Source organism: Cajanus cajan, chromosome 8 (genome assembly GCF_000230855.2).
Source record: "Cajanus cajan strain Asha chromosome 8, NIPB_CcT2T_4, whole genome shotgun sequence".
In the NCBI taxonomy this organism is placed as follows: domain Eukaryota; kingdom Viridiplantae; phylum Streptophyta; class Magnoliopsida; order Fabales; family Fabaceae; genus Cajanus; species Cajanus cajan.
The window spans coordinates 32,859,933-32,866,492 of record NC_138524.1 but is presented as its reverse complement, the minus strand read 5'-3'; positions in this window follow the sequence as shown (position 1 = coordinate 32,866,492).

Below are 6,560 nucleotides of genomic sequence, written 5' to 3'. Positions count from 1 at the left end.
GTGCATGGCTATACTCTTGGTCGGCGAAATCTGTTTGTAAATCAACATTATGCATGTGTCAATAAGTTGGTTTTGATAATAAAAAGGTTGGGTTTCATAGGTAGAAGGTTGGTTTTCATATGAAGAAGGTTGGTTTTCATAGGAAGGTGGAAGATTGTTATTTATTGGTGTGAGATCCGCATATAGTTGAGCAGAAGTAAGAATTTTATGACTACAAACCATTTGAATCATACCATGAATGTCTTCATCGCCGATAAGCTTGATAGCTCAGAAATTAAGCATTCCTCCGCTTACCACTTATGGATATTAGAAGTAAAGTTGATCAACTGAATATGGTTATGGTAAGTTAAGTCTTCTTTGGATCTTGGATTTTAACGCATCAAGTGTGATACATGGATTAATTGAGAAAAATATTTGGTTAGAGGATACAAAAGTATCCCCTTCGTTTGTTTGAGTGATTTCACCACTGAAGAAGACCAACACACGGAAAGAAGAAGAAGACATTGTTGTAGACAAAGAGTTTATATATCTGGATTTGAAAACAAGAATACTTGGCTCAATTGCACTCTACATTTGAACCCAAGAATGATCTCATTTAAATAGAAGGTGGAGATAGGGTTCAATCAAAGACACTCATCACTAAAGGTATTGGATTCCTGACACGCATGCATTAATGACACTCATGACTAAAGTATTAGATTCCTGATGCGCGTAAATCAATGACACTCTACATCAATAACATTTTGAATCAATGACACTCTGCATCAATGACACTATGACTCAGTGACACTCATGACTAAAACATTAGATTCTTGACGCGCGTAAATCAATACACTCTAAATCAATGACTTTCTAAATCAATGACACTCTATATCAATGACACTCTACATCAATGACACTCATGACCAAAACATTAGATTCCTAACGCGTGTAAATATATTATTCTTTATATTTTATTTGTGAATTTTAAATTAAATTATCTCTATTTTGTAAATAATTTTTTTTAATAAAATAAATAAGTTTTAACATTATCTTTATTTTTAACATAAATTTAAAAATATTATACATAATTTTTAAATTTTATATATAATATAATATTAATTATTTCAAAATAAAAATATATAATTTAATTATGAAAAATCATTTCTAAATTCTGAAAATTAAAATAAATTAAAACTTTTTAAAAATTTAAAAATCAGAAAATGCAAAAAAAAAAAATTGACCCATGAGAAATTGGTTACTAGGTAATCGATTTCTCAATGGGATTTTGAAATTTTTTTTCAAAGTTCATTGAGAAATTGGTTACTCAGTAATCGATTTCTCACGTTGGCTCGAAAGTGAGTTATTTAGATAAATAAAAACAAGTCTAGGTTATTTAAGTAAATAAAACAAATATATTTAAAAAAAGTCTAATTCATAAAGAGGCAATATTTTAGTATTTTGTTATACTATTTAATTAAACAAAGAAATGAATAACTAGACAACGGTCGGCATGACCCACTCATTTCAAATTCGGCAATTTGCAACCCACAAATTACCATTCCGTCACTGCATATAATAAGGTAATAACATTCTTCTCTCTTCAATTCTTCACATTTTCCTTTCACCCAATTTTGATCTTTCCCCAGTTTCTAATTCGTCTGACAAACCTCAATTTGTCCTTTTCTTTCTTCAATTTGTGTTTCATTTCACCTTTATTTATGCATAACATCACAAAAAGGGTTGTAAACTTAGGGTTTTGACTTAACCCCCAGGAACCAATTTTCCAATTTCAACATTTGTAGATTGATCTGCTTTATCTTTTGAATTTAAAGATAGAAATTTTCTTCTGTGTCAAAGGCCATGTTCTTTTGATCTGTTATTTCATCCATCTAGTTTGGGAGTATTTAGAACATGGGTATGAAGTTGCATAGAAGAATAATTTTTTTAAATCTACCGTTAGTTTTTTCTACACTACCTATATTAACAAGATGCATATACTTTTCAGTAGCTTATCTCATTAGAATTTTACAGTTAAGCGTGCTTAACTTGGAGTAATTTAGGGATGAGTGACCTTTTGGGAAGTTTTCCAAAGAGTGTGCGAGTAAGGACAAAAAATGCTGAAAAGTAAAGTGTCGTGAAATAGAGCCCTTGAGAGGTCAAATATGAGGGGTGTGGAATTAATAAATTTATTAAAATTAAAAAGAAACTTTTTGACGCATTTATTTGTCAAAATCACAAAAAGATTTTTAAACAATACCGACAGATATATTCGTTAAAAATTTCTGATGGATTATGTCTGTCAAAATTTTGTGTTTTTCTTGTAATGTCCATGGATGGTCCTCCATCACCTGGTGTCTACAACTACCCCTCTTTATTTGGCCTTTTGATAGCAAGACAATACGATTGCATTTTCCAAAGGCAAGTAAATACCTAGACGTTTTGTTTGGGTATTTAGCTTCCCATCTCCATGGGGATCATTGGGGAAAGAGTATTCTTTGCGACCTCTCCAAGCTAATATCGGTGTTGATACTCGACAAGATCTACTAATGTCTTACAGTTGAGTGAATGAGTTCATCTTTATCGAGCTTCTCCAAGCTTGTTGAGAGGTGTTGATGAGTTCATCTTTTTCGAGCATCTCCAAGCTCAGTGAGTATGTTGTGCTGACCTTTCCAGGTTTCTTGAGTGTTGTTGAATCAACCTCTCCAAGCTGAATGAAGATTGGTGGTTTCATGTTGATCGAGAGTATTCTTGAGCTCAACCTCCCTCCCTAGGTTGGATGGGGATCGATGGTTCCATGTTGACTAATGGTATTTTTCTAAGTACAACCTCCTCAAGCTGGACGAGAATTAGCGGTTCCATGCCAACCAAAGGTATTTTCTAAGCACAACCTCCTTAGGTTGGATAGGTATTAGTAGTTCCTCGCCAACTGAAGGTATTTTTTGAGCAAAGCCTCCTCAAGCTGGACAAATATTAGTAGTTCCTCGTCAACTGAAGGTATTTTCTGAGCACAGCCTCCTCAGATTGGACAGGTATTAACAATTCCTTGCCAACTGATTATGGGGAATTGAGTATTCTTCGTAGCCTTTCCGGGTTGGTGAGTATTGCCATGCCTTTTCAGGCCTTGAAAGGTTTCCTTAACCTGATTGCCTTTTAACTTAGGTAAGGATTGTCTTTTGAAGACATAGATAGCTTGTCAAAAATGCCCCTATGTTGATGGGCGGGAGATCATCCTTTCGGTGGGGTGATCATAATTATGCTATGTTATTTCTCTACTAGGGAATTAGAGAGAATAACTGATGATGCCTTCGTAAGCTTTGTTGTTGGCTTATTGCTAGGCGGGAATGTTGATGTGAAGATGTGATACTTCTGATGTGAAGAGGGGATACTTCTGATGCCCCTGGTTTTGACTATTTCACCTTTATCTAGGCAGTTATCCAATGGGGATTGTATAGTGAAGTTAGCGGAAAAACACATAGAAGGGGGTTGAATATGTGTGTGTGTGAACAAAGGTATTTAAAAAAAATGTTTTCGCTATAGTAGCTTTCTTCGTCCAGTGCACTTTTGAATATTAGACGGTTATGAAGATTTGCTTAATAGAGTATTATTACGTCTGAAAAATGTATCGTCTGCTGTAGAAAAATATAGTAGTAATGATTAAGATTGCTTGTATTTTCCCTTTTTAAGATAGTTTCGTTTAAGTATAAGAAGTCGATGAAACTTCCAGTGTAACAAGTTTATCAAGATGACTTATAGTCTTCGTTTAATAATAGTTTTAAGAATAAATAAACTTGGAACGAAATTTTTCACAAAGGTTTAATCAGTAATGAATATTTGCATCTAAGTAAATGAAGGGAACAATCAATTTATACTAGTTCGCTCATCTGAGCTACGTCTAGTCTCCTTCAATAGAAGGGTTCCACTATATATATATATGAAATTAAGCACAATGAGTATTGTCGTCCACTCCTGGACTTGAGTATTCTCGACCACTCCTGGCCTGAGTATTCTCGACCACTCCTGGCCCGAGTATTCTCGACCACTCCTGCCTCGCCAGCTTCACTCACCAGCGCTAGTATTCTTACACCACTTCTGGTCCAAGTATTCTCGACCACTTCTGGCCTGTCGGCTTCACTCACCAACCCTAGTATTCTTAAACCACTTTTGGTTCTCCAAGTATTCTCGACCATTCCTGGCCCGTCGACTTCTCTCACCAATGCTAGTATTTTCTTATCAGCCACTTCTAGCTAGCAGTGATTATTTTTTGACAAGCCCCTCCGGACTTTACAAGTATTCTTTCCCTAGCCTCTTTAGGCTTTACTACATTAGCTGAGTAGGTTGGGTTTGAGTGTTTACATAACTCTCACTGAGAGGATTGGGAATTTCTACACTCACTAAGGTTTGCTACCTTAGTCTTATAGAGACTCGTGTTTGAGTGTTTGGGTTACTCTCACGGAGAGCATACATAGGTGTACAACACTCACTAAGGTTTTGTTCATAACTAAAATTTTGAACACCTTAGTTTACAGAGATAAAACTACAATATTATATTGTACATATGACTATAAGTGCTCATCTCTGGTCTCTCTGTTTCATGGGCTTGCTATCATTTTTTTCTTAAGTAAATAGCCCTTGGGTAAAGCCTGTGATTATTCTTTCATTGCTTCTCGCCAAGCCACTTCTTGTTTGATGATATTGCATATTCATAGGCTTATGAAATTTATCAACAACTAAGAGTTAATGCCAAGCTCGGTGAAGGGTCGTGACTCTTCGCGTACGTTTTTTTATCGTGATGCCATGTGTCATAACCGTCACCTCATTCCCCGAAACGCGTGGGCAACGTGTTAATGGGAGGTGACAGTTATGTAATGATGGGCGCACTTCGTCATAATAGGCCCCATTAATGTGTCATCATTTTTGTCCCCCCTCTCTCCACGTGTCACTGCTGTTTTTGATTTTGCAAACTCCCTTTTTTCTCTCTCCTTCGCGCCCTCTCGGATTCACTTTACTCTTTTTCCTTTGGTGTGCTCTCGATGCTTCTTCACTCTTCTCTACTCACTCTCTGTCCCTATTTTTCTTGTTCCTGCCCTTCTCTATCGTTGCCATTTTCGATAACCGAGTCTCCGTCCTCCGTTATTATTCTGTCATTGTCAAGGGAGTACCAGGTACTTCGCCTTCTCTGTCTCATTCTCCTTTGCTCCTTCTCTCTACCGGGCCCCTTCTTCTTTCTTCCTCGTGTATCCCCTTTCTCGAGTCTTTTGGTTTCTTGATGGCTGGGGAGAGTAGTGTCGCACCTTCTACGCCGGCCAAGGGTAAAGGCAAGGCGCGCGGCAAGGCGCGCGACAAGGCGGTGGCCAACGAGGCGGCCGCCACTGAAAAGAAGAAGGGTGGAAATAACCCTAAGGATTCTTTCCCTGTCATTACTGGCTATGAATGGGTCAGAGGGGACGTCAGAGAGTTCTAGAGCATCCTCAAATTATTCATTGAGGTTAATGCGATGTGGAAATCTCTTAGGATCTACCAAGGATCCATTTCCAAGCTCATCCAGCTCGAGCCTTGTCAGCCCGGTGAGCGTGTGTATATGAGGGGTACCTCGAATCCCCCCTTTTTCTACATGTACTAGTGTTTTTTTAGGGATTTAGGTGTATGCCTGCCCTTCACTCAGTTCGAGTGATTTTTTGAATTTTATCAACGCGGCTCCTTGCCAGCTGCATCCCAATAGTTGGGGTTTTTTGAGGGCTTTTCAAGTCCTATGCTTTGCCCTGAGGATAGGGTTGTCATTGCCCGTGTTTCTCCATTTTTACCAACTGAAGTTGGGTGACCCTCCCCTGGGGTGGGTGTCGTTGAACGAGAGTAAGGCTGGGGGATTATTCTCGCTTTACTCCAAGTCGTATAAGGGCTTCAAACAGGAGTTCTTCCGAGTTTTGCCCAAAGGGGTTGACCCGTTAAAGGATGAAGTATTCCACTTCGATGGGTTGCCGATGTTCCCTCTTTACTGGCAGCAGAATCCGATCAAGTTCAACAGGTCAAACAGTCTTCAGTTGACGGCCTCGGATATTGCTGCCATTGCTAATTTAGCCGTGCCCCTCGTCCCTTGGATTGCAAGTTCGTCCTGGCGCTTGCTAATTCGGCGTACAAGGAGAGAGGTTTAGAGAGTGAGTACCTCGGCACCCTTAGTTGTTGAGCTCTCAAACTTTTTCTTCTTTTTCTTATATGTTGGATTTTTTTGCTTGCAGGTATAATGGGGAGAAGCAAATGGCGCGAGCTGAAGGCCCGCTATAATGTGGCCGAGATCGAGGTTCCCGAGGTCGGCGAAAAGGAGGTTGCTCCTCTTGAAACCCGAAGAAAAAGAAAGAGGGGAGAGAAGGAGGTCGGGGGGACCTCTGCCCCTCAAGATGCTGAAGAGGTGACTTCGAAGGCTGTTGATGCCGACGTAGTCGACCTAACTGGAAGTCCTCCTCCTGAGGGATCATCCCGAGCTACTGTGGAGGAGGTCGCTCGTGAAGCGCAGGTTTGTATTTTTTCTTCTTATGGTTTTTCTTCCACATTGTGTGATTTTCTTGTTTAATAACTTGGAGAAT